General features: G+C 38.7%; 1 protein-coding gene across 1 annotated transcript in view; it reads left to right on the top strand.

Annotated features, from left to right (window-relative positions):
* The first annotated feature begins 3,383 nt into the window (after window positions 1-3,383).
* The window catches only part of ACSL3 (acyl-CoA synthetase long chain family member 3), a 488,476-nt gene continuing 482,079 nt past the window's right edge, over window positions 3,384-9,780 (top strand). The window contains exon 1 of the mRNA XM_053709959.1: window positions 3,384-3,479. The gene's annotated coding sequence lies outside the window, so the exon portion shown is untranslated. The remainder of the gene's footprint in view (window positions 3,480-9,780) is intronic.

The following is a 9,780-nucleotide window of genomic DNA, read 5'->3' as shown; positions in this document are numbered from 1 at the left end:
GATCATGAGACCGGTTGCAGCCTTCCTCAGATCCAGAGGAATTTGCCTGATCATATATCTAGACGATATTCTCATTCTAGCCCAGGACAAATCCATCCTATTACAACACCTAACAACCACAGCCGCTGTTCTACAAAATCTAGGTTTCGCAATAAACTTAGAAAAGTCTTATACCTCTCCTTCCCAGTCCACGGAATTTCTGGGGTTTTCAGGGGATTCTCTACGAGCATCCCTAGCTCTCCCACAAACCAAGTTACAAATCTTTTGCAAAGAACTCAGTTCTACCCTAAATAAATCACACATTTCTCTTTGTCTTCTGGCCAGAATCATAGGTCTTCTTTCAGCCTCAATCCAGGCAATTTTCCCCGGCCCGCTTTATTACAGAGCCATGCAGAGACTCAAACACTCTCATCTCGCTCTAAATCCCTCTTTTTCACAATCCATTGCCCTGACCCAAGAGGTCAAACAAGAAATGTCATGGTGGCTTCACAATATGGAAGCATGGAATAGCAGGGCTTTTTTCGGGTCCCTACCAGACTTTATAATAGAATCCGATGCCAGCCTTATAGGCTGGGGAGCATCTTGCAATTTCCAGTCCACAGGAGGGAAATGAACTCTGGAAGAATCCTCCCTCCATATTAATTGTTTGGAGCTCATTGCAGGTTCTTATGCAATACGTTACTTCACAAATTCTTTGATGAATTGCTGTGTCCTTCTCTGCATGGACAACATATCAGCAGTTCAATACATCAACCACCTAGGTGGCACCAGCTCATAGACCCTGTCCTCCATGGCAAAACAATTTTACCAATTCTGCTTTGATCACAGAATATCAGTGATAGCGGAATACTTACCGGGCCAGTCCAACGTTGTAGCGGATTAGTTTTCTCTCCATTGGGGAGACGTGAGTGACTGGCACCTTCTCAAATCTGTATTTCTCTGTATTCAATCCCTCAGGGGCCCTTTATCCCGGACCTTTTCACCTCCAGGACCAACACTCAACTCCCAGCCTATTTCAGTTAGCTCCCGGATCCAGGGGCAATAGCCTCGGACGCCTTCCTCCAAACCTGGCCTCCCAAAGGGAGTTATGCCTTTCCCCCCTTTTCCATTATTCCCAGCGTGATTCTCCACATGCGGAGATTACAGATTCAATTGATCCTGATCACTCCTCATTGGCCGTCCCAAGCTTGGTTTCCAGACCTACTAGAACTCTTCAGTTCTTCCCCCCCTGGCCCTCCCTCTCTGGCGGGACCTTCTCACAGACTCACGGGGATCTCTTCACCCCCTAATTCTCAGCAACAGCCTCCAATTGCTGGCATGGACGATTTCTGGGGTTCCTGGGATTCCTCCGGCCTTTCGGTCCCAGCTTGAGAGCTCCTACGGACTCTTGGGCCCCAGGAACTAGAAGATCTTACCTGGCAGCCTGGTCAGTATGGCTACGCTGGTGTATGGCAGAATGTTCCGATCCCTATTCTGCCCCTGTTACTCTGATAGCAAACTTTCTTGCTCATATTTTTGAACAAGGGAAAGCATTTTGCTCTATTAATGTATACAGATCAACTATCTAGGCTGCTCACTATCCGTGAGGTAAGCACCACCTCATTTGCTGCATTATGAGGGGAATCAGATTAAAGATTCAACCACAAACCAGGTACAAATATCTCTGGGATGTTTCCCTTCTTTTCTCCTTCTTCAGATCTTGGCCTCAGAATCCTCATTTTCTATTAAACAGTTATCAGTCAAATTGGCTGTTCTCCTCTGTCTACTTTCTTTTCGCAGAGTCTCAGATGTACAGGCTCTGGACAGAGATGGTTTTCTATTTTCCCCTGAAGGGGTTCTTTTTTCCTTTCATAGAGGCACCAAAACCTTTTCCTCTGAGATTTCCTATCCATACTTGGAGGAGGAGCCTCAATTGTGTGTAGCGGCATGTCTCAAAGAGTACCTATCTCGAACAGCTCCTATGGCTACCTCGGACAATGGACCTCTCTTGATCTCTTATGTTCATCCTTTCAAACCAGTCTCAGCTCCCACTATAGCAAGATGGGTCAAATGGATCATGTCTTTGATTTTGGTCCCATCGTCTTTCGGGGCTCATTTACTAAGGGGAGCATCAGCTTCTATAGATTTCCTTTTAGTCTGCTCTCTCCAGGACCTTCTGACAGCCGCCGATTGGTCATCAGACTCTGTATTTAGAACTTTTTATTTTAACCCTATATCCCACGCAGCTCTGACTCTATTAGATGTATAGCTTTAAAAAAGCAAAATAGAAGCCCACTGTCTTGCAATAAAATGAGGATTATGTTAGCCTTGGTGACACAATAGTCACAATTTTATTACAGACAGGAGGCGAGTATTTTGCCCCCCCCCCTTTGGTTTCCCATCCCATTATTTTTTTATTATTATTATATTCTTGACTTTAACTTATTGTCTTGTTTGATTTATTCATTCATTATGACCAGAATATTATGCAGTGTTTTCTCATTTCATTTTCAGTGTAACCTGTCTCTCTTCATGAGGTTTGGATACAAATTCGTATCGGATTCCTGAATCCTATCGTTGGCACTGGTCCCGCTCAGTTCAGTTGTGCCGTTAAGCGTTCTGTTTCTATCATCATCAGTTCTGGATGTCGTTTGGATCCAGTAAATAAAGAGGAAGTGGAAGGGGACTGGCTGATATATATATATATATATATATATATATATATATATATATATAACTATGGTTGCTGTGCCCCCCATTGGTTGAGGGGCTTTTACTTTGTTTCAATGTTTTTATGTCTTTACTGCTGGAGATTTCAAGTAAAGGAAGTAAAGCAAAATACTTGCCTCCTGTCTTTAATAAAATTGTGACTATTGTGTCACCAAGGCTAACATAATCCTCATTAAGATATAACAGCCCGTCTTGATAGAAATATGTGGACTGGCAGCTGATTGTCACTCATTATGGACTTCTTCTAAAACATTTTATGTGTTCTATTTTTTATTCCATTCAACCAGGCTGTGTATTGAATACAAACACTTTTATGCGTTTGGACAAAAACTTAATATGTGTATATTTTTGTATGACCATTAACAGTGTATCCAGCTATGCTACATCTATAAATAATGAAACACGTGTACTCGTGGAATATATAAACTCATGCCTAAAAAACGAACACATTCTTTGGTTTGACCTCTAATAACCCCAGCTCCGCCCATTTTTGACGTAGAACCCAGCCCCTTAACGCACCACCACGTGCTGTCCAATCAGGGTTCGGTTTTCTGCTTCCTCAAACAGAGCCGAGGAAGGATGTAGGCAGTCGGGAGCGCGCTTTTTTGAAGGGTTCGGTTACAGCTCAGCTCCTGACTGGCTGGGGGAGGCGTGGCGTTTATGTCACTGGGCCGTGCGTGTTCACGTGCAGTGTCACCGGTGCCGCTCCGAAATCTTGTCTGTTTCAGCTGCGTGTATCATCACAGCTGGGAACCGTGAGTGAATACCCGGTAAGGAGGCAGCGTATATTGACGTATTATTTGTTTAGCGCACAATATGTAGCAGTCTACAGAGATATTGTATTTTAATTTAAGTATTTGATTATTAGAATGAGAAGCCAAATAATGCGTTGCACACCGTTCTGGAAGCCTAATGGGTTAAGCTCTGCTCCTAGCATGTTTTAATAGAAAACCCGTAATTCTAATAGGAAAAATACGATTTTGTAATTTTTACTTTGTTGATCATTCAATACATATTGCCAAATATTACCCTTATATTATTATGCCAGTGTTTGCACTTGATGCAGGGTGATTTACATTAGTGTTTACAATGCGTGCCACTGACAATACACAGCGTGCCTTTTGTAAGGGCACATTGTGTTCTTAGTCTTTCAAATGGCTTCACATTCATTTAGTAAGAGCCACCCATCCCTCCCGAATTACTTATGGAGCCCTGGCCTGGTATTGCCATTCATTTGTTGCTCACAACCTGACAGATGCAAGTATGTGTTGTGGTGATAAGCGCCTGTCAGCGCAAAGGCTAAATGCAATTCCCTCATAAATTGTACCAAATTACCATTTTACTATTTAATTCACATTTGGTTAACAATTTCACATAATCTGAATGGATTCGTGTGTGCTGACTGTTAAATAAAATTCAAATCTATATGTAGTTCTTAAAATCTTTGTGTTCATCTAGTTTACATTTAAAATAATCCTTTGTTAAAGTTGGATAATTCATATTGCACATTTGCACAGATCACTGACTCTGTTGTAGTTATGTACAGTTATACCTTTTATTTAATTTTTGAACTAGCTATCACTACTTTTACTTGATCTGTGATTCTGGGGCAAAGTGAGTATATAAAGCACCCATAGACAGCTATTCTAGATGCCCATAGGTGAAGATGTTGTTTTGCATATATACTATTCATTTGTGTGTATATATATTCGTGTGTGTATATGTGTGTATATATATATATATATATATTTGCACTGTAAGATTAATTAAACCGCTCCATTTTACCAATACATATAAAAAGAGAAGCAATCTTCCAGGAACGAACAAGAGCACTGTGCCTTGTTCTATGGCCTGGTTACCACCTGGGAGTAGCTGCTTTACAAGGCCAAAACAATTGTCTGGGGTTGCTATGTTTCTTGTTCAGAGCAGTATTACCTGGTATTTCATTGCTGGACTGACCTTGTTAGGAGGGATCATACTGATGATATACTTCAGCAAAGTTCTTCTCTCTGAAAGCACAATTGGACTAAAAGTGTCTGTTTCCAGGTGTTAAATTGCCATAGAGCAAGTTACTGAGCTGGTTTTTATTCCTGAGAGCTCTTCTCTTTCTGTATGTAGCTTAATTTTACTGGCCTGCTGTCAAACTGGTTACAAATTGAAATGTTTTGCTGATATTCTGCCACCCTGCGAAACAAATTGTTAGATGAGCAAGTTTGAGATGTAAGGGTGTATATATTTTGGAATATCCAAAATAGCTAAAGTTAGGTTACAGAAGTAAAATGAGATATTATAATAATCAATATTACAATTAGTCATGTAATCGTGACCCACCTAGTTTGCTAACACTCTATGGTGATTATGGAACTCTTAATTATAAGATTTTTTTTGATTTTTTCTTTAGCATCTATAAATCCTTTATCGGTTGCAGCATTATCATTTCTATGATTACCATGGTGATTGAAAACAAAGCATCATGAGCAGAAAGTAACCTAGTTTCCTCTTCTATGAAGCAATCATTCTGTTCATTTTATTTAATTAATGTTTTTATTTAAACAGTGTGTCAGTTGCTGAATGTAATGCAGAGGTAATCGGCATTTGTATACATCTCTAAACCTTTCTACAGCAAGTACCCCTTATAGGCATACAATTTTGTCCTAAATACTCCCAACTACAGCAATTAGTTTAAAAAATAAATAAGAGGAGTTTATGCATAACAGTCAGAATGTAACAAGCTGTTATCTGGTATATTTTTGTGTTTTCAGGAATTTATTTTAAAATCCACTTTTACTGAATGCAAATTCAGCAAATGATTGATAATGTTACAATAAAGTAAGCACCTTATAGAGAGAACACACACATCACACATATATAGTTGTTTAATAAGGAACTTGATGAAGGAAGTAATAATGTTACTAAATATCTGCATCTAATGACATACAAAGCTTATCAGGCTCATTTCATGGTGGCATACTTGGGTACAGAATATTTTACCTGGCACATTTCATCATGGCATACTTTCCTTGTGATATTTCAATGTGACTATCTGGCACGTCTCTGCGACACTTTTTCACAGTGCTCTACGCTTTACTTGGCACTTTTCCAGTGACACACTTTTTATGTTAGCATTTCCCAACTTCAGACCTCCTAACCAGTCGCTATCCGGCTGGATTCTAAGGATACCCTACCTGAATACAGGTGAGGCAGTCACAGGGAGTGAGCAGCTGACCAGCCCAGACTGGCCTGTGTGTGACAGGTACTTGAGGGTAGCACTGAGAAACACTGATTTCTGTAATAGACTGTATGATCACCTTAGATGCATCAGGCCAACAAACAATAAAAGTGCAAACCACAGAGTACCCCTTACCAATGCCCCAGGTACTCTCAGGGGTTCATGTACCACAGGTTGAGAAACCAGGATCTAAATAACTTTATATGGTAATAGTGGTTTTAAAATGCTGCAGGTGCCTTTATACTTTCAAGCATTGTCAGAATATCTAATTGTTTTTTGGTCTATAAATAGAAGCTCTAGACTGTACATATCAAAAAGTAAGCATAGTCTTAAAGAAACAAGGCTGTTTTTATGGAAGCAATACTAATGCAACTGGATACAGTCATTGGTAGCCTTTGATTTTACCTTTATACTGTGATTCTTTGAATTATTTTTGTTGTTGTTGTGGTTAATCTGCATCCAGGGCCAAAAGATCTGAGTGCATTATTCTGCAAGGATAACTGTAGCTCTGCTTTTTGTAATCGGCAAAATATTAGCTACAGGTCATTTTCAGTCAAGTTGCTGATCTGTCTGGTAATTGTTAAAACAAAGGAGCATCAATCATTTGAGGTTATTCAAAGTTTTTATAATAGGTGATAGTTAAATTTTGATATTTGATGCTGCTTGAACAACATTTGTATACTGCATCTCCTGAGTAATCAAATTATATAGGTTGAAAATTCCTTAGAACGTGGCTTCTGAAATATATTTGAAGCTTCTTAAAGGACCATAAAAGTCTATAAAAAAAGTATATTAAAAGAGCTGCTGATTGGATCAGCGGCGGATTCCGCTCGGGACCCACAAAGCAAAGCAGCACTTATACTCTGTGTAAACACACTTTACTATAGCGCATTAGATTAGACTATTATGGTCTTTAAACAAAAAAAAAAAAAAAAAAAGAATTAAAATTAAAAAATCTAATAGAATGGTTGACAGGTTTTTCAGATTTAGAAGTCAAGAGGATTATTTAGTAGCCAACCATACACTTTTCTCTAATCAGTGTTCTGCACTAATGTCTGTACTCTAGACAAAAGCTTTCAATCTAGGTTTTTAAAGGGACATTAAATACATTTTTTTATTGAATCAGAAATGAATCAATATGTTGCAAAAATCTATATTCTGAATACAAATGAAAAGCTAGTACTAGCAGCCAAGGGTGAAATCACTGGTCTGTTCTTTACTGTCATTCTATGGAATAAGATTGCTGTCAAACAGGTAAGCGTGTGTGATTCTCTCATTGTACATAAATTGACATACAAATCTATTTTTGTTTTATAATACAAATCGTTAATTATAAATACAATTCTTTTATTTTTTTAAGTATACTTTTGATTTTTTTGGAAATACAATACAATTTTTTGTTTTTCTTTTGGAATTACACTTCCAGTACTTGTCAAAACACTGTCAAAAATAAATCTAGTTCCCATTTTGCTAAATGACGTGAGGTCATAGCATTAACTTCAGTATGTGCCTGGGAAATAACTGCTCTTTTGCTTTCAATTAAACGTGGATAAATAGCTGACAATTCCAGCACATCAACATCTCGGGTAAACTTTTTTTTTTTTAACATTTTATCATGTAACATACTACATGGCTTAACATGCTAGAAGTGATTATTCTCATTTGCATCATACAACACTATACAGAGGAATATTGATTTTGATGTTTTTAAAAACAGTTTTCATGGTAGCAGCTAAAACTCGCTGTTAGCATGTGGTCCACTTTGAGAGTATGTTTTACCGTACAACATGAGTTGTTTTTTTTTTTTTTTTTTTTTTTTTTTTTTTAAGCAATGGACTTTTTATTGAGGTTTGATTTGATATGACAGATATGTAATACTTCCAGTGACATATTAATATAAAAGGGAATGATATCAATCGCAATGACAGAGATAGACTTATCTGTTGCATCACAGATAATTATAAACATGCAAGCAAATTAAACCTCAGTTTCCATTTTTTGTTGTGTTAGAGAAATAACAAAAGGTACAACATAATAAAACAAGTTCAGCATAGTCTGCGATAAATGGTACACACTGCGTCGAATATTATATTTTGAGATGGTTGAAAAGTATCTTGACTGGATGGAGTAGGATAGATTAGATCGAAGGAGAGGATGGGAGACCCCATGAATCACATCACACCATTATTGGCCAATGGAGTTTTTGTTTGTTCCCAATAAATGTTGTGGAAGAAATCAGTTTTTTGTTTCCTGTAGAAACCATATCCTTCTAATGTAGTTACCACTTCTATTTTTAATGTCCAGAGTTGTTTAGAAGGAATTAGGGATTTCTTCCAATGTCTTGTGATAGTGGACTTGGCCCCATTAATGACCATTTGAAATAACTCTTGTCTAATTTTACAGGTACCTGGGGGACTATCGTTCAATAAGGGATGAGTGGGTTGGAGCCTGTAATTTTCTCCAAATAAATATTTTCCCACCTCCCCCCACAAAGGCTTAAAGGGCAAGTCAACCCAAAAATAATTCTTACTTATACAGATAACATTTCTAATTATTATTATAACAAACTGTAGCCCAATTTTGATAAATGCATATTGTGCAAGTAAAAATACTTACAAGTTGTCCCTCAGCCGTTTTTAAAATGGCCGCCTGCCCCCTCTCTATTTCTTCAGCCCCCGTCTTCATCATCTGCCAGTGAATGTAAGTTTTCAATTCTCCACGCTCTTGTGCTTCGCGTATGTGCAATGCACAATTTTATTGCAGGAGGCCTTTTTAATCAGGAACTAGAAATAACCACTCACTTTCATGTCGGACCTGTACTTCTCTTCAGCGCCTACCGATCCGATGCATATAGGACCTGCTTTGAAACTGCTGAGGGACAACTTATAAGCATTTTTACTTGCACAATATGCATTTATCAAAATTGGGCTACAGTTTCTTATATTAATAATTAGAAACATTATCTGTATCAGTAAGACATTTTTTGGGGTTGACTAGCCCTTTAATTCTACTGCATTCCCACCAAACATTTTGCCTATGCATCCACAGTCTCTCCAACATAGGTTTGAACTATGGGGGTAAACAAGTTAAAGACGGGCTGGGGTTAAATACCAGAGACTTAAAATTTTTTAGTAGTAAAATGAAGAAAATCCAGTACAGTCCAGCTTTAATGAAGTAAAAAAAATCAATATTTTTATTCAAAATGTTAAAAACATTTTAAATAAAAGTATTGATTTTTTTTTTACTTCATTGTCCTGGATTTTCTTCATTTTTCTACTATTTATTACGGAGCACTGGGGCTCCGTTTTCTTCCAGGCGTCCACGTCCATAGTCAAGAGCCAATGATTGTGCTAACCACCTGAGACGTCACCACCATTGATTGTGCCGCCAACAAAGAGAAACTGTTACACTAAGAGAGGAGCCGACCTGGATGGAAGCAGCAGTGTTAGGCAAAGCGGAAGTTGCGCTAGGCTGTGGAAAGCTGTGAGAGTGCAAAACGCCCACGGCCAGCTCTTACGATCAGGATCATACGGCCATGAAGCAGCAAGGGGTGAGTCTGCCTATCTGGCAACAAATGGATACTATTAACCATAGATTGTTTGCACTGCTGTGCTGGACTATTATCATCACAAGGAGGATATAATAAGGGGTAGGAGGGATTGCCTTTCCCGGTCCCCTTAACCAAGTGTAAGAATTATTAGAGCCTTTTGCCCGGTGAGAAGTGAGAGGAGTAAAGCCTAAGGGGCCTATTTATCAAATGTCTTGCGGACCTGATCCGACAGTGCGGATCAGGTCTGCAAGACATCACTGAATGCGCAGAGAGCAATACGCTCTCCGTATTC

Source organism: Bombina bombina, chromosome 4 (genome assembly GCF_027579735.1).
Source record: "Bombina bombina isolate aBomBom1 chromosome 4, aBomBom1.pri, whole genome shotgun sequence".
Lineage (NCBI taxonomy): Eukaryota > Metazoa > Chordata > Amphibia > Anura > Bombinatoridae > Bombina > Bombina bombina.
The sequence above is the reverse complement of the archived record's forward strand: the minus strand, read 5'-3'. Positions and strand labels throughout refer to the sequence as shown.